Source organism: Lipotes vexillifer, unplaced genomic scaffold, assembly GCF_000442215.2.
Source record: "Lipotes vexillifer unplaced genomic scaffold, Lipotes_vexillifer_v1.1 scaffold147, whole genome shotgun sequence".
Lineage (NCBI taxonomy): Eukaryota > Metazoa > Chordata > Mammalia > Artiodactyla > Lipotidae > Lipotes > Lipotes vexillifer.
The window spans coordinates 2,836,123-2,854,762 of NW_006778796.1; the positions used below are offsets into that span (position 1 = coordinate 2,836,123).

General features: G+C 40.8%; 1 pseudogene; it reads left to right on the forward strand.

Moving 5' to 3' along the window:
* Window positions 1-3,383, forward strand: part of LOC103089853 (alpha-N-acetylgalactosaminide alpha-2,6-sialyltransferase 6-like) — a 5,063-nt pseudogene extending 1,680 nt beyond the window's left edge.
* The last annotated feature ends 15,257 nt before the right edge of the window (window positions 3,384-18,640 follow it).

Consider the following 18,640-nt stretch of genomic DNA (forward strand, 5'->3'; position numbering starts at 1 on the left):
CACCTCATCGTCCAAAATGGCTGCCAGAATTCCAACCATCACATCTGCAGGCCAGCAAAGTGAAAAAGTGGAAGGGACAATATGCTGTTTGCCTCTTCCCTTGTAAGGAATTCTTGTGGAAGCCACACACGAAACTTCTGCTTATATTTCATTGGCCTTGCTTAGTCACCTGTTTGTACCTAGCTGCTAAGAAAATTAGGAAATAAATCTTTAACTTGGGCAGCAATATGCCAGGCTAAAACTCGAGATTCTGACACTACTGGAGAAGGGGTGAGTGCCTAATGGGGAAAGAGGGTGTGTAAATAGCATTGTCTCAAACAATTTGTTTTTACTGTTCTCTCAGTATCCCCTCTGTGGTATTTTTGTCTCACACACAGAACTGGCTGAGGTAAACAAGTATCATCTCCTGGAATGCACACCATTATTTAAAAGCAGACTTCTCTAGTACATACTCATTGTTTGCCTCCACTGGTTGTATTTCCTGCTCTCCACAAAGAATACCTCAGTTGCTTTAGGGAATTTTTCTTCCTTCAGTCTCAGCCATATGGTTTACTATGCTCTACCCTCAGTTCCAGGGTTCAGTGTAGTCCATCACCCAGGTCCTAAAATTTGAGGCAGTAACTGGTATCTTATTTCATTCAATTAAAAAAAAAAAAACAGGAAATTTGGAGGTAGATGTTTCTGGGGATAAAAATCAGCCATGTAACAAATAATTTTTGTATATGTACAATGTATCAACAATAGTTCTAGACACTTAGAATATAGCGGGGCATTGATTCAGGTGCAGACGACAGAAACTATTCTAGATAGTTTAAGCCGAAAGGCATTTAGTACAGGGTCCTTAGCTTACAAAATCACTGGAGGAGCTGAAGGAGCCAGACCAAGCCTCAGTCTTTAGAAATGATTCCCAGAACACCATAAAGGAATTGGCCTAATAAGGCAGCTGTTTTCCCTGTTACCAGAAAGCTGGGTAATCAGGAAGCTGCTGGTTCAATTGCTGACTCAAGTATCACACTGTTTCCTTCAAGATCCCAGCATGAGGAAGCCAGCTGTTGGCCCTAAGATCACATCACCTTGACTACAATTCAAGCCCTATACCCTGCCTCCTGGCACAAGACTGGACACTGGAAACTCTAATAACATTGATGCAGAAAACGCAAACAAAGGCAGACCAAAATCTCCACAACTGTGCTTACCTTCAGAACTCGTTGAAGCAATACAGTAGAGACTGGCTTCCTTCCACCTTGCAAATCGTACGTGGATGGCTTTGTCGGCGTAAATACATCATCTGAAAAGAAGTTTAGAAACTGTTTTAAATGTCCCTGTCTCAAAAATGAAGTGAAGGATATTACAGAGGAATAAGAACGGAGTTTTTGCATCCAGTCTGCAGTATCTGTCACAAGCAGTCAACAGGGTAGATGAAATCTCTGTCTTCTGTGACACTGAATCTCTGTCCTCTTAAGGAGACTCCTCTCCTCCTAATGAGTGACAAACTAATTAAACGAGGAGGCCATTAGATGGAGGCGACTCTATTACCATGGCAGCCTTCATAAGCAAACCAAAATCTAAGCCTGTAAATGCCTCAAGGTTACGATATCAGAATGCCAAGGACCACCAATCACAAATAGCCAACTAGGCTTAAAGCTGCAGCCAATCAATAATTTCCTTACTTTGCTTCTGCCCTTTCTCTAGAAGAGTCTCTCCCTGTCCATAGAGCACTAACCACTTCTGTTTTGGTGCTGCCCAAGTCAAATCCGTTTTTGCTCAAATGAACTCCTAAATACTGTAATATGCCTCCGTTTATCCTTCTAACAGGAGCAACCAGAACGGATTTACACTCTGAATAGTGTGGTAAGTACAGGTGAGTCTTTAACTTCTCTCAGCCATTTCACCGTCTTGAAGGGAGACAGCCTGAAAATGACACTGATCAATGAACAAGAGCAGAGCCAGGGACTTCATAGAGAAATATATAACTAGAGCTCCAATGACATTGCGCACCTCTAGATCAAGCCATGCCTGAATCCCGTCTTCCTTGAACTGCTATGTTAACTCAGCCGATATACCGTCTTTTGGGTTAAGCCATCTTGATTGGGATTTTCCATCTCTGTCAACTAAATGATTCTTATTCACATAGCGCTTAGAACCAGAAATGGGGTATTGAAAAAGATTTAACTTATGCAGAATTGTCTACATTGAAGTAGGGGAAAAGGTCATGAGGACTCTGTCATCTGCAGCTGAGAAAACTGGCAACCTTTGTTACAGGGTACGAAAACTCCTTGTTAACACAATAGCAGTTGGTCCACCGCCCAGGCCTGGGCCCTGGAGGTGAGCGGCGGCGCTAGGACCTGGAGGGCGGAGGCTGCGGCGGAGCCTGGGCCGCCCGAGCGGCGCGGCGCGAACTCTGGCTCTCGGCTCCCCGCGCCTTGTCAGGGGGCTTGGGGGCCACAAGGGGCCAGGCGCTCCCCGGGGCAGATGAGGAAACGGAGGCTCGGAGACGTCACATGACTTGCCGGAGGCCCCTCAGCCAGTGTAGCCCCACACCCCTGCCCCTGGGCTGCCTGCAGGACTCTGTCCCCTGCCCCTCAGTAGCAACAAACTCCCAACAGTGCCAGTGGGCTCTTTCATTAAGGCTCCCGGGCCGCATCCGTCAGCCTGCAGAAGTGGAGCATCACCGATGGCTCCATCCCCACTCTTGGCAACAAAACGAGGCTTTCCCGGTGCCACCAGTATGCGATTGTCACCAGCTTCAGCCACCTGCTAGGCACCAAGCTGGGCCCGAGGTCCAGCGAGCACAATCCGCGCGAACGAGGCACCCACCTCGGGCTCTTCGGCCGACGCGGGCAACGAAACCCCCTTCCGCGTGACGGCCCGTTCCAGGGTATACTGTGTGCTGCGGAGGCCCCCGGAGTTCGCCAGCCGGACCCCGAAACTCTGTTCATCTTCTGGGGTCCTCCAAACAGGATCCAGGAACCCCAGGGAAGCCTGGCGCGCGTCACCCAGTGCGCAGGCCTGGTGTGCCCAGCACCGAGTTCCGTGCGCTCCCTCTCGGACGCATGCGCCAATTTGTGGACCTCTTCCGGGGTGAGAAAGGCAAGGACAGGGAAAAGTCCCATTCGCGGTGGAGCACGGGTTGGTTCGCCACGGCGATTGCACGTCTATAGCATGGTCCCCCTGCACCCCCTCCCCAGCTATTGCAGCCAGCAGCCCCGCCTGCAGTGCATGCCCTACGGCTACTATGAGCCCAAGGGGCTGGACGAGTATCACCTACATCTGGAATGGGCCTGGCAGCAAGGGCATCACAGACTCATCACGGAGAAGAGGGTCTTCTCATCCTGGGCCCAGCTGTACAGAATCACCTTCTCCCACACCCCTCCTGGACCTAGGTCACCCTGCCTGTGGGACCCTCACAAGGGACACAGGAGAAGTGCCTCTCCACCCAGCCTCTCGACCAAGGGCCATCTCTGGCCAATCAAGGCTGGTCCGAGTGTTTTTTGGTCAATCTGGGCCTTGAAGAGGGTGAATCCTCCAGCCATTCAGGGCCTGGGGGTATCTCTTGGCCAAATCAGGGATTTGGGCTTCTATGTGGTTAATCGGGTGTTGGGGGTATTTCTTGTCCAGTCAGGGTCTGAGCATAGACAGGTTATTTCTGAGTAATCTGAGGCTAAGGACATGTCCTTCCCCATGATTCCTTTGTCCAGAGCCCCAGGATGGACCCCAAATTACTTCCCATTGGCTGGGACAGTGGCGTCCTGTTCCAAGAAGCTGGGAACTCTGTGTTGCCCCCTCCCTTCCCAGAGCTAGAAAGAGGTTTTGTGGAGGTGGGAGCTATCTGGAGGCCAGGTTGGGACATTTGTGGGGTTGGAGGGCCCAGGGGTGGGAGGCTGGTGTTTGGGGTTTGGCTCTGCCCTGAGTGGCCTTGGACAAACCCCTTGCCCCCTTTCCGAGCATCCTTCTGCCTGTGTCAGGTTCCAATGTCTGAGAACACTCCCACCTCTCCCACCAACCACCTTGGGTCTGTCCTCCATAAGACTGGCGCCTCCAGCCACACCACTCCTTGCTGGGGGGCTCAGCTCCCTGAGGGTCTGAGGCTCCCTTCCCAACCTCCTCCTAGAAACTTGAGGCTATTTTTTTTTCATAGACTCCCCCAGGGTTTGGTTTGGGGGACTCTGATAGGAAGGGACAAACCTTCAGCTCTTTCCTTAGCCCCTCCCCTCAGCTGCCATTAGCTGGGATTTTAAAGAGCCAGACCCCTTTTTGGCCATACAGCAATGAGGTTTTCCACCGGCTGGAGGAAATTTGGGGGCTGAGAAAGTGGGGGATCCCAGCTAGTCTGGGATTTCCTGCAGCACCTTTGTCTGCAGCTGCTGGAGTTGTCCAAGAGTCTCCCCCAAACTGGGCCTGGGAAGGTTCTAGGGGGCCAGCCAGGATCTGTGTGGCCCGGGTTCTATCCCCTCACTCTACATCAGGCACTTTATTGCTGGGCCTCAGTGGGGTGTGTTTGCACCCTGCTCTTCTGGAGCCTGGAAGTGAAGATTGGAGGCCTTCCTGGAGAAGGCCGCTAGCAGTGAGCCATTGCACACTGGGGTGGAGGTGAGGGCATGCAACTACCCCAGACCTGATTTTGTAATGATTGTACAAGAATAAATGCACCTAAGATCCAGAAAAACAAAACAAAAACAAACAAAAAGTAACTTGTAGCTTTAGGCTCAGACCGTGTATTGAATCTGAAGCATTAAAAGATTTAGTAGGAAATTTTTAAGATATTTGTGTGTTAGCTGCCTCTTACAGCCTTTTTTCGCCATCATATATTAACTATGTACTATGCACCAGGCATTATACTAACAATTTACTTGTATTAGCTCATTTAATACCTGATGGCACAGGTATAATAATAATCTCCATTTTACTGATGAGGAAACTGAAGTAGTCTGTAGAAGAAAATAGGAGAAACCAGACCTATAGAAAATAGGAAAATCTGGGCCAAAGAAAGAACATCCACTTTTCTCAGAGTGATTCTTTTGATGTGTTCCAAGTAATTAAAGTTGACTAGAAGATGTCTTTGCACAGGTAGAAAAAAAACTGAATTATCCAGCCCCATGCTAAAATCAGTTGTAATAAAAATCACAGAGAAGAAAAATTATCAAGTGATAAAATTAGAGCCTGAGACAAGTTTTATTGCCTGGGCACCTCCCAAATAACGTCTTGTGTATTCAGTACAGGAAAAGGGGGCCATCACCTCACATTGCAAAGATGCAGATGAGTGACTCCCCCAAACCCCATTCCATCAGCCTATTGTTCTGAATTGCTCCCTAGAAGAGAACAAGGCAGAGGCCATTAAATGAACACCTATTTCTGAGAAACAAATTTCTCTGGGCATGTTATAAACTCAAAGACTATGATCTAATAACATCCCTGGCTTTGTTTACTATCCCTTGAAGTTCAATAAAAGTAATTTAAAGTCTGCTTAAAATTCAATTAAAGTATTAAGGAAATAGTTTGAGGGCAAAACCTTCAACCAGTTAATGAGGAATTACGGTTGTTGATGACTCTATTCCCAAGGCAATTCTCAGGCCCCAGACCAAGAGAACGAGTACTGCCTGAAGCCCCAAAGGTAAATACCACCCAAATTCCTATCTAAGCTGTGATCACAGTGCCAGTAGATAAGAGATAACTTCCGAGGGGATGTAGAAGCACCTGATCCACTGGGAATTTGCTTTGCTCCCAGGTCAAGGAGCCTGTGTTACTCTGGTCCAGCAGGAAATATATGTCTTACAGACCATTGATTAATATATATTTTTATTTGTTACCCTCCATTGTATATTGATTTTACTGTAAGAAGTTAACACTTCCCAGTTAAATTCGGTCAGATCATCACACCACAGGAAGCTACATTTGGATAAAACCAAGAATCTGGCTCACTACCTAGAACAAGAGCCAACAAACTACAGTGTGGACCAAACCTGTCCCTTCCCCCACTTGCATTTGTGACTAAAATTGTATTGAAACTCAGCCACACACATTTGTTTATGAGTTGTCTAAATGGCTGCTTTCACACTGCATTACCATAGCTAGCAGGCTTAACTGATTGCCACAGAGGCATTATGACTCACAAAGCATAAAGTGTTTTAAGATCTGGCACTTTAAAAAAAATAGTTGTCTACCCCTAACCTAGAGAATCCTAGTTCTGGCTCTGGATGCAGCAGTGTGATTGTTTCAGGGGTAGCACAACCACACGCACTTTCGATGATTCCCTAGGACTTGCAAAACTCAGAAACAGTTATACTCGGGCTAATATTTATTACACCAAAAAGATACAAAGCAGGATCAGCAAGGGGAAAAGATGCACCTAGTGGAGTCTGTTGGGAAATAGACACAGGTTTCTAAAGCCCTCCTTCACGGACGTCACACAGGATGCGCTGTTCCTCCAACAATGATCTGTAGCACATGCAAAGTGTTTCCACCCAAGGAAGCACACCTGCATCTCAGGTGTGCACCTGCAGGACTCTTACTGAGGGCTGGTTACAGTCGGCACATTCACCTGCGTGGCCAGCCATGATTTCCTCATCTCCAGAACCCCAGAAGGAAACCAGTGTCCACCAGAAATCACAGTGTCAGCATAAACTATCTGGACAAGTTGGTCTAGCACGGTTGGGTGTCTCAGGCATATAAAACAACCTTATTAATTCGTAACAGAGGGAACATTCCAAGGGCCATGTCTCCAGGAGTCAGCCAAGGCTCGGTCACACGCAGGCCCTCCTGATGATATGCTAATGTTGAACGACCAGGCCTGGTGTGTTAACTCTTTTCCACTCAGGGAAGCGAGTTTGGAGGGTCTCCTTGGAAAGGAGATGGGGCAGGTACATAAGCCTCAGCATATCTTGATGGGAAGAAGAATGCATATGGATGTAGGGTAGTCAAGCAGAAAGTAGCAGATACTTGCCTCCCCAGCATCTTTTTTCTCCTAAACAAAACCTAGATTCCTTTGGGAGACCCGTGTCAGCCAGAATTTATTTGCAGATATACTGACCCTCTATTTCAGGGTTGGACCCTAATAGTTTATCCCACTCTTCTGGCTGCAGTGATTGTTTCAGAGACTGTCATATGATCAAATTTCTGGCAAGAAGAGCTTTTTATGGGAGATTTCTAGGTAAGAAAGTTTTCGATTTTTCTACAGAAACTATTTTCTAAAACGTGCTCTTTCCTCCCTGCTTCATTTAGGATGTAATTGTCTGGCCTAGATGTTTTCCAGTCACTTTTGCTACCATTAATACATCTTGTATGATGTCCAAGCTCAAAAGTACTTAACAGCAAAACTGTGAGAGATACAGAGAAAGAGCTGGAACCTTGAAGACACATGACCCTAAATCAAACAGTTCCCCTGATGCTGTATGTCTCTGGGTTTTCTATTAGGTGTCCCCCATCCCCTTGCCAAAAGTCTCTTTTCATTTAAGCCAATCTGAACTGGGATCTCTGTCACTCACAATAAACATTCCTGATTGATAAAGTATCATCATTCCTATTTTATAAATGAGAAGGCCTAAGCATAGACAAGTTAAATAATTAGCCTACAGTCACAACTAGAATAAATGGCAGAGCCAGGGTTCAAGAGCATTTCTCTTTGTGTCCAAAACTGATATGTTTTTCTCCAAATTCATGCAGCCACTAGATTAGAATTTCTTGTTAAACTCACCCTGCATCCTCCACCAGAATCAGCTGTGTATTTGAGACCCACCCTTCATTTAGATACCACATGGGAATTCATTGTAGCATCAGCAGTTTTATAGCTGTCCCATCTCTAAAAACTAGGAATATCTGAGATTTAATGTCAAAAAAAGAGTAGAGACCAAACTGATCAGTCCTTTGGTTTTTTGTTTTTGTTTTTTCTTTTTTGCGGTACGCGGGCCTCTCACTGCTGTGGCCTCTCCCATTGCGAAGCACAGGCTCCCGGGCCCAGCCACTCCACAGCATGTGGGGTCTTCCCGGACCAGGGCACGAACCTGTGTCCCCTGCATCAGCAGGTGGACTCCCAACCACTGCGCCACCAGCGAAGCCCAGTCCTTTGGTTTTGTATCCTCCTCCTCCTTAGCCACTTTTTATATTATATTCCATTTTTTCTGAACCATACATGGAGTGAAATAAATATCATTATCGTTCTGGGATTCCTGAAGAACTCTAGATTTTAGGTTCAAAAGTTAGATCCAAATAAAAACAGTTAGTTGAATTTAGCTTCTAATAAAAAACCATCTCAGATGATTTTACTAGCCTTATCTATAATTGTATATATCAACAATTCATCCTTATGTATAATCTCAATTACATTCATACAGGAAAAGAACTACTATGTACGTCCCCAGAAAAAAAAAAGGTGAAGTGTAACTGTGGGGGGGAAATCTTTTCAAATATTCTCATACTGTGAGCCTATTATAAGTGCAAAAAGATTAAAACTATAGTATAAAGATATATATCTAAATTACTACAAACAACTGTTTGACTGGAGCTGCCTAGGGTACATCAGTAGCCCCTAAATGGTCAAAGGCTATTGCTGCAGGCAAGGTCCAAAACCACCTGCTTATATAAAGAACTTTAGATGACAGGACTGATATTATGCATGTATTTTGATACTTCTTGAAATGACGATTTTAAAAACAAATATCTATCCAAAACTGACAGAAGGCAAACAGATTGGGAGTTAAGTTTGTAATTCTGCTACTGACTCATCCTTTGCCTTGTGTAGAAAGGTGATAATTTCTTAGGATATTTCACAAATCTCCTGCCCTGTCATTGTTATCTACAGAAAAAAGAAAATTCAGGTTATATTGGAACTTATGTAGGCATTCTATTTCACTCCCTCTGTACAACCCCAAGCAAAATTGTGAAATAGGATAGGTTTATTTTATTCCCCAAGTCCACATTAAGTCCTACCTTTGTATGAAAAGGTATGGTAAACTAGTTACACTACAATTTTACATTTTTTTATGCAACCCTAGGAAGAAAAACATATTACAGCAGACAATAATCCACATATACATGTATAGATAGACAGCATATAACTTTTGTTTCAATTATATATTAGTGGGTATTTTATACGTTATATGAAATTATATACTGCATATATAATATAATGTATGTATTTAATATACATAAAATTGGAAAAAATTTTAAATAAAATAAAGAAAAAATATATATACAATTGAAGCAAAAGTTATACAAAAATACTTTCCTGTACTTTATGTAATGCACTGAGACATTTTTTATTCTATTCTGTTCTTTTTCATTTTTGTTAAAAGCAGGTCACAACTTGACTTATTAAATTGATGTCAAAACCTGCTAATGGGTTATGCTCACAAATTTAAAAGCAACAATTTATAATAAAGACTAAATATCCATCAATGTCCCAAACTCCTACTTCTGTAATTTATATGTCAACAGAGATAAGAACCAATTGAAAGATGCTTTAGAGTATAATATCAGACATCAGTGAGGACACTGGAATACTTACTTGAAAGTTTTCCCTGAATTTGACAGATTCTTTCACCAAGACAGGTTTTTCTTCCTGCAAAGCTCACAGTAACCTTACAGTCAGGGGTGGACAGGATGCAAGTAGTGTACACCACTTTCAAGCCTGGTCACAAATCTCATGCATGATCACCATCCTCCATCCCCTGATGTAAGGCAGATAGCAGAGTGGTCTTGAAAGTGAGGAGCTGAAAAGGCAAAACTACAAGATGGAAGGAGGCTAGATACCTTCATCACTGCTCAAAAAAGACTCACTTTTTTTTGAGCACTCATCAATCATGAACCCATTTTAGACATTACATGAGAGAGAAAGAAACTTCTATTGTGTTAAGCCCCAAAGATTTATAGCAGCTAGCATTGCTTTTTACTAATACATAAGCTATCATTTCAGAAAATACTAAGAATAACCTTCTACCAGGACACAATAGAAGCTCTTCACTTTCAAGGAGAGATACACCCTTTGAAGCATTCCCAACACAAGGAGGAGGAAGGACCCATTTCTGGATCAGACATAATGCAGACTATACTCAGACGACTTCCTATGTCAACTCTTCTTAGTCTACTTTTCAGTTTTTCTTTCATGGTCTTCTCATTTCCACAACTTCACTTTACATCCCTATATAATCTCCTCAAAACCCCATATCCTTGTCCCAGACTTTCTTCCATATTCCAAATCCAAACTCCTTTGAATGTTTCGGCAATGATAAACACATTTATTTTATTTATCATTATTTTTTGCAGTACGCGGGCCTCTGACTGCTGTGGCCTCTCCCGTTGCGGAGCACAGGCTCCAGATGCGCAGGCTCAGCGGCCATGGCTCACGGGCCCAGCCACTCCGCGGCATGTGGGATCTTCCTGGACCAGGGCACGAACCTGTGTCCCCTGCATCGGCAGGCGGACTCTCAACCACTGCGCCACCAGGGAAGCCCCTATAAACACATTTTGATGCTAGTGAAATGACAAAAACAAGTGGAAGGAGGAGCAGTGAGACTAGGGGAATCTATTTGCAACACTACTTGAACGTGTGCCAAAACAAGATGTAAATATGTCCAATAGCTCTCTCTCCCTCCTCCCCTCCTTTGCAGATCTCATTCCAGGGACTCTTTAAGCAGCCTACTCTTTTATATTAGAATTTCTTTTTTTCCTTAGTGAATAGATAATGTTTCCAGCGCTTCCTACATCATCAAGGTAGAGTTCTGTTTTGTTGTTATTGATATTTCTGCCTTTAGTGAGTTGGGGGGCGGGTCATGAATTCGTGTTCCCAGTGCCTACCTTCCTTGGCATAGACTGTCTCTGAAAACTACTTTGGTTGAATTTGGTCTGGTCTCAGATTTACCTGATGGTCACCACTCACAGTTCCCGCAGAGCCCAGAGATTTCTCCTAGAAGGAAAGTTTCCAGAAAAATCAGAGGGATAAATAAAGAACGCAGCTGATTCCCACCTTGTGCTGATGCCCAAGAGGGTGATGAGAGCCACGAGGCATGTGGGCTCTTAGCTCCCTGACCAGGGATCAAACTAGCACCGCCTGCATTGGAAGGAGAAGTCTTTAACCACTGGACCGCCGGGGAAGTCCCTGCATTCCTACATTGTTGAACCTGAATTTCTGAGCTATGTCAGACTCGGGATGCCGCTAGAGCCATTCTCAAAACAATGTCTGCTGGTAACTGCAACTTTACATTTTCAAGGACTCCTCTCTTAACTATTAAATTTTAAACAGTGATGTTAGATCAGATACTAATAGAAAGATGAGACATATTTGTAGTGGTCAATAGATCCTGTTACGGATACGTTAATACTACATCAGAAGTTAAAACCTACCTAGGTAGAATTAGACAGCTGGCTACGAAGCCTCTGTGAAGTGCCAATTCCAGACTAGGTTTCAGACTTATTCTCCTGAATTCCTAAGGGAATGAGATCTATTTTTACTATTAAAGTTTCAGTTGTAACACCTCCTAAAAAAAAAAAAAGTCAGCAGAGCAAAGAGACCAAATGTGTAGTGTAAGGAAAAATTTTACATTCATCACTCTTATATGACCTGCTATGCAGGACATAGAAAATTATCAAAGCCTCAGTTGACAGAATGATTGCTCAAATACCACCCCTCCAAAAAATTCAAGAACAGTTAAGTTGATCATAAGAAAACACATCCCGTAGCTGTGTTGCCCATGGAGATAATTTGCCTAATGAAGAAAGGCAGTGGAACTTTCTTTTCAAGGGTCTCTGTGCAAAAGTATAATTCGGTGGACAGAGCCTGATCCCAGTCTTGGCTTCGAAAGATATCAATTATATATAGAACATTGATAATTGACTGAAGACTTTTGAAACTCAGTTCTCTCATAGTTGAAGGTAGGCATTTCCTGGTTAGAGTATTAAAATGATTAGATTGTGTGTATTTTTTCCAGCAAATAGTAGGTGCTCAATAAATAAATCATATAGTCATTAAAAATACAAAATCACTGTCATACTGAAAATTCCTTGGACTTAAAACAATTAAAAATGTAGCAAATGTGAATTGGGCATTTTGACTTACAGCAAAGGATATGTTCTCTTCTATATATTCTATCATAATATTGCATTTAATAGGAATTTATGTTGGTGGAACTGAATACATTGTATGAGGGAGAGAACAATAAGTATCTAAATACTTATATTCACAGAAAAATGTGCAAAAGCTTGAATTTTCAAGGAATGCAGAGCTATGGTTAATTTAATTTCTACTTAACTCCAGATTAACAGGAAAAATCATTTTGTTTGAACTCTTGCCAAAGATTTTCCAAAAATATATTAGTTCAATTTTCCATTGAAGTAAGAATAGAATGGACACACAATACTTCTCTAATGACTGATGGTTTTTCATGACTCAGGCTAATCAAGGTAAATTAATTATAAAAGTATTAATTATATTAGTATTAATTATAAAAGTGCCTACCACTCTATTACCCTTTTGTATTTAATTTAAAGTCTTATACTTACATACATATTATGTAATAATTTAATCAATTCCCTAGATGAAAAAGAAACATAAATATTCCAGGCTAATATTATCACTAATAAAACACTTCATCTTAGAGATGAATCTGAGTTAAGGTAAATTTTGTCCAGGTATTAATTTTCCAAAAATTAATAAAGGTAATTTTTTTCTAGTTTACTAAAGGTCTGAGCCTAACACACAGGTGTTCCTATCTTAACATAGAATTCATTTTCACAGTCCAGAAAAACAATATTATATTGACTATCATCTCCATCTTGATTACTCCCTGACCCTATAACCAGGTGTCAATTCAGAGCATCTATATTTTGTAGCTGTACTCTATTGTTTAATTAATTTCCTTGAATTATAATTATATAATTACCTTGCCTTCCTCTTCCCCAACCTCCACCCTCATTGTAAATCACTTAAAGGTGGGAATTTGTGTCTTCTAATTTTTATATTATCCTTTGCAATGTCATAAACTATACCCTAAAATTAACAGACTCTCAGTAACTTTTATTGAATTGAGGCTTATGCAAACCATGCATTTTTCTGCTAAGCTACTATTTTTTATAAAATCCATCATGAGAATGATCATGTGCTCAAATAAAGGGAAAAAATGTCGTTAAATGTAGTATCCATTTGATAAGTCAGGGAATAATAGATAGTACCAGCTACCATCTATCTACAATTTTTCATCCATCGTTTTTGTCCCCTTTCTTTCAAGAGTTATCTGTACCTACCACACACCTTTGAGATGGGATTATGTAAGACAAAAGCAAATACCTATTGTCAATACCTCAAATTCCAAACACCTCCTATGGTGTTTGACTGACATGACATACACCTTTAACAAGAGCTGTCTTACAGAAACTACAGGAAAGAGACAGGCAGGCAGACTTCAGACAGCAGCTTAAAGTGACTGGCATTCTTCTTTTGACAGTTTCATTTGACTCTAGCTCAAGTCAACTTATCTTCCTACTCCACATGGAATTCTAATTTAACAGTGACTAGCATCTTAGGAGAAGAGGGGAAAGGAAACATTAGCAGGGCTTAGGAAAGCAGAGCGGTAGAGTTTAGCACTTAGTTCTCTCTAAAAACAACATCTAACATCTGCATTTTTACTTTAGATCCATATAGAAAATATGGAGTGTTTTTGATGCCCATGTAAGATGGACTCCTCCTGTTTTTGTCCAAGATTCATTTTCTGCTTTCTTTTTTTAAACCAATTTTTATTGGAGTATAGTTGATTTACAATCTTGTGTTAGTTTCTGCTGTACAGCAAAATGAATCAGTTATCCATATACATATATCCATTCTTTTTTAGATTCTTTTCCCATATAGGTCATTACAGAGTATTGAGTAAAGTTCTCTGTGCTATACAGTAGGTCCTTTTTAGCTGTCTATTTTATATATAGTAGTGTGTATATGTCAATCTGAATCTCCCAATTTATCCCTCCCCCCCTTTCCTCCTTGGTAACCATAAGTTTGTTTTCTACATCTGTAAGTCTATTTCTGTTTTGTAAGTAAGTTAATTTGTACCATTTTTTAGCTTCCACATATAAGCAATATCCTATGATATTTGTCTTTCTGTGTCTGACTTACTTCATTCAGTATGACAATCTCTAGGTCCATCCATGTAGCTGCAAATGGCATTATTTCATTCTTTTTTATGGCTGAGTAAGATTCTACTTTCTCTTAATAACAGCGCCTTTGTTTCCCTTTGGGTAATCCACCCTCCCCCATCCTCAGTCCATGACTGTTCAACGCATACACACCCTACCCCTGGGAGTGAGATTTCATTCTCCATCAGTAAGGAAGCATTCATCTATAGGTAAGAGGAAACCAACTAAAAGTGACTAGTCATAATTAAATAACCAATTTCAAGTTATTTCAGCAGCTCCATAATTTCAAGATGCAGGGTAGACCTCCCTAAGATTCTCTTTGCTTTTCCCTCATAGTCACATGACTGCATCCACAAGCAAGAAGTGGGGGAAAGGTGCATGTCACAGTAGAAGGAGAAAGCCACTCTTCTCATACTCATTCACCTTTTATCAGGGAGAGAAATCTTACCCCAGAAAACTACCAAATACTTACAGCTAGGTCACATGGCTATCCTTAGTTACAATAAGGAATAGAAAACCAAGTAACTGGCTTATTCTGCTTGTATGGTGGGAAGAAGGTGAAGATGCTGTAAAATATTAATAAACAGAAACCTCAATTAAATAGAGTTGGGAGACCAGAAGGGGCCACTCTCACACCCTGTGATGATAGCAGAGCCCAACAGGAAGAAGACATACTCCTCTGCTTTCCCTGCAAGGACTCAGCCAATAAAAAGCCATGGACTCTTTGTTTACTACAGTTCTTCCAACTTCTTTCTCCCCTTCTAAAAATGTTCTTCTTCCCTTGCCATGTGGGGTCTTGCGTGTGGCCCCCCACGTTTGCAGACCTCAAATCGCAAGTGTCTGCTGATCCCAAATTCATCTTTGCTGGAGAAATATCATCTGGCAGTCTATTTGTTTCAGGTCAACAAAGTTAAAGGAAACAGAGGTTGCTGAAAATCACTTTGGAGGAACCATCTAAGGTTATCTGTAATATATTCCTTTGGCCACAGTGATTATGTCAAGGATGGGCATGTAAAACCAAGCCAGCCGATGGAGCTATGATATGAGTTATCTTGGCTGATCTGTACGTAACCAGTTTTCCACTTTAACTGATACTCTTCATGCCCTCAGTAACGCATAGTTACTGGTAAACATACACACTGAATGTGACCTGTCTAGTTTAACAATTTTATTATCAACAGTCATCAGTGTTTCATCTCAAACTTATTGTAATTACAAAATGCTATTAAATATTGAATATACTAATGAAATATGAGTAAAAAGAAAAGAAGGTGGGGTTTTTTTTGGAAAGACTAGATAAAAGAAAATCCTCTAGAATTAGATATGGGTGAGACACCGTTAACAAATGACTTCTTCCAAGTCAATCCAATCTATATAATCCCTGCTGGAACACAGACCCTTCAAACAAAGTGAGAATCGTGTCTTCATGACAGTCAATCCCTACCCAGCCTGAAACAGAGAAATATATTTAATTTCCTCCACCTGACCCAAATACCACTCACCAATCCACAAGTAAAGAATACAGAAGCCTATGTGAGGGGAGTGGAAAATTACCTTAAAATCCTTTTCTTGATGACATTGATCCAGTTAAAAATCAATAACAACAACAATAAAACACAAATTCATTTCTGTGCTAACTTACAAATAAAATCCACTGTTGTGCATACATTCAGTGACACCATGTCCCAGGCATTCCGCTAGGATAGAATATGATGGTAAACAAGATTATTGGAGATTTTGCTTTCACAGAGCTTAAGGTCTAGTGTGAAAGATAATAAATTTTTTAAAAGTTAAATAACAACTGTGACATTTAACAATTTCATGCATCTGCTCCTTGACCTTTGTCATCTCATCCACTCTTCTAACTTCCAACTAGTATGAGTAATCAAGTTCATATCTATCTATTTTTACCATAAGTTTATTTCCTGGACATGATATTGTCAATTCCACTAACTGCTGAATGACTACATAGGTATATGCATATCCTGCTCATATTACAGCTATCCAAAACGGATCCAATCATTTCCCCAGACAAACTGAGTTTTCTCAAACCATTTCTCTCATCTCGTTAATCACATTAACTCCCTTCCAGGTCTGTATATCTATAAGTTTATGGCTAACTCTCTTAAAGCTGTTCCTTGATCTAAGCCTACACAGAGCATTCATTTCTCAAATGTGTCCACTCCCCATGAAGACTGAACAAACCTAAACAAAAGCTAATCCCAAATCTATTCCAAGTTCTTAGAAAATAATTTGAAATACATTTCTTGCTAATCAGAGGTCTTGTAATATTATCTTTCCACATGGTGGACAGCAAATTAATATTAGCTTGTACATGTCTTCCAAGTTGGGGCTATCCACAACACTTTGTCCTTTTTCAGAGATTGTTCAATGCATACACATACACACACACACACACACTCACCCCATATTTCACTCAAGTATTTATTGTCATCTTCTGTTCAGGCATCATATCTAAGTCTGACCTTTTATCTGAACTTTGAAGAACTGAAAGTGAGAATAAATGAAAGTCAAATCAAGTGGTTGGTTAGTGTGTGCTTTTTAATCCATTTTATTATTGCTTTCTTGGAGTTGTCAATGTACAATCTTGAGCTTAGCAGGGATAGTTGTTATCAGGCAAAGGAGTTGGCATATCTTCCATTCTTGTTCAGATGCTAGTTTGCAATAATTTTCTGAAATCCACAGGGGAGGTTTTGGAGAGAAGCTGTGAGACAGCTAATCAGAAAAAGATATTCTAATGTTTAGTTATATTACAGTGTAGCAGAGGTTCCTGGGGGATATGGCAGAAGCCCCATTGGTTGATTCATTTTAACAGTGTTGAATAAAGCTGAGAAAACAACTATCAGAGGAAATCTCACAACTGGTAATTCTTGAAATGAGCTCAAACCTGTGTTTCCTAATTTCTGTGATGTTCTTATTTTTTTAAGAATTCACCTTATTTTACTTCTATTCCTTTTATCTTCTTTAGTTTTATATTTCATATTCATCAGCATCTAAGATTTATTTAATTTCTACTATGCGTACTGAAACACTGACAAAAGGAGCTGAGACATTCAGAAAGCATGTTTAAAAAAACAAATTTAAATTCCTTAATTATTTCTATTTGCTTTCTAGATGTAAATAGATGGCAGGTATGTATTAGGCATTGTGTTGGGAACATTACAAGCCAGAATGTTGCCATAGCAACCCTGGCCACCAATAACCTCCATGAGAAATGAATTCCCAATGGGAATGGAGGCCTTGGCAGTTTACACAGCACTTTCAAGCCATAAAAGCACTCATTATTTATTACAATCAAGTAATTAAGTAGGGCTGTTGATATTATCCTTATTTTCTACATGACAAAACTTCAGCTTAAAGAGGTTAAAAGACTCGTCCAGGGTCACGTTAGCAGGTAAGTGGCAGGCTCAGAGCTCAAAGTCACATCTTCTGGTCTTAGGAATCGTATGTTTTTCCAGACTCAGCCTAATTACTGAAAATATGAATATATCTATATTTAGACTAATTATTTTTTAAATGTGGGACTTAAGGAATGATCCAACTAAACACTCTCTTGTTGTTCAGGTAGACATAAGGTTTAGGGCCTGTGGATTTGGGGGCCCAAGTCTTCCCTTGTTAGCTTTTATTTGAACAATTAGTCATGCTGATCACATTAACAGATAATCCTTTCAGATTCATTGGCTTAAGCCAGTCACAACTTGTCAATTTTTCTATTCCAATCTCTGAATTGGTGCTTCCTCTGAAGAGCGGATAATACAACTCCTCCTTCAAGACGGAGACAGGAAAAAAGGAAATATTACAAGGATGAACATGTGAGAGAAGGTAAATGTTCCACGTTTGAATTAAGAATCATGGTACATGGTATCAACCAATTAAGTGATATCTATAAATCAGAGGTTCTCATCTGGGTGTTCATTTTGCGTCCCCCAGGAGACATTTGACTATGTCTGGAGATATTTTTGGTTGTCACCACTGGGGGATATTACTTGCATCAAGTGGGTAGAGACCAGGGATGCTATTAAATATCTCACAGTCTACACACAATACAAAGGACAGGTCCCCACAACAAAGAATTATTTGGCCCAAGATGTCTGTAGTGAAGCTGTTGAGAAATCCTGCTATAAATAATGCAAATAATTTGATTTTATGCATTTAATTATCTTATAAAAGTAATTCTTACAATTGGTTTGTCTGAAGTTTATGATTAAAAACATTTAGCTTGTATTAAGAAGTTACAAAATATTACATGGTTATCACAGAAAAATTTAAAAACACAAGCATGAAGAAAAAAAGTTACCTTAAATCCCACAATCTAGTGATAAATGCTATTAACTTTCTGGTGTCTTTTCTTATAGATTTCATCTCACACAAATATTCACATTGGTATAGACACTGTAGGACGAAAAAACCTATCATGTTATACTTTCCTGTAATTTAACAATTTATTGCGAATAATCCACTATGTCAGTAAATGAAGATTTACCTCATTGTTTTTAATGACTAACTA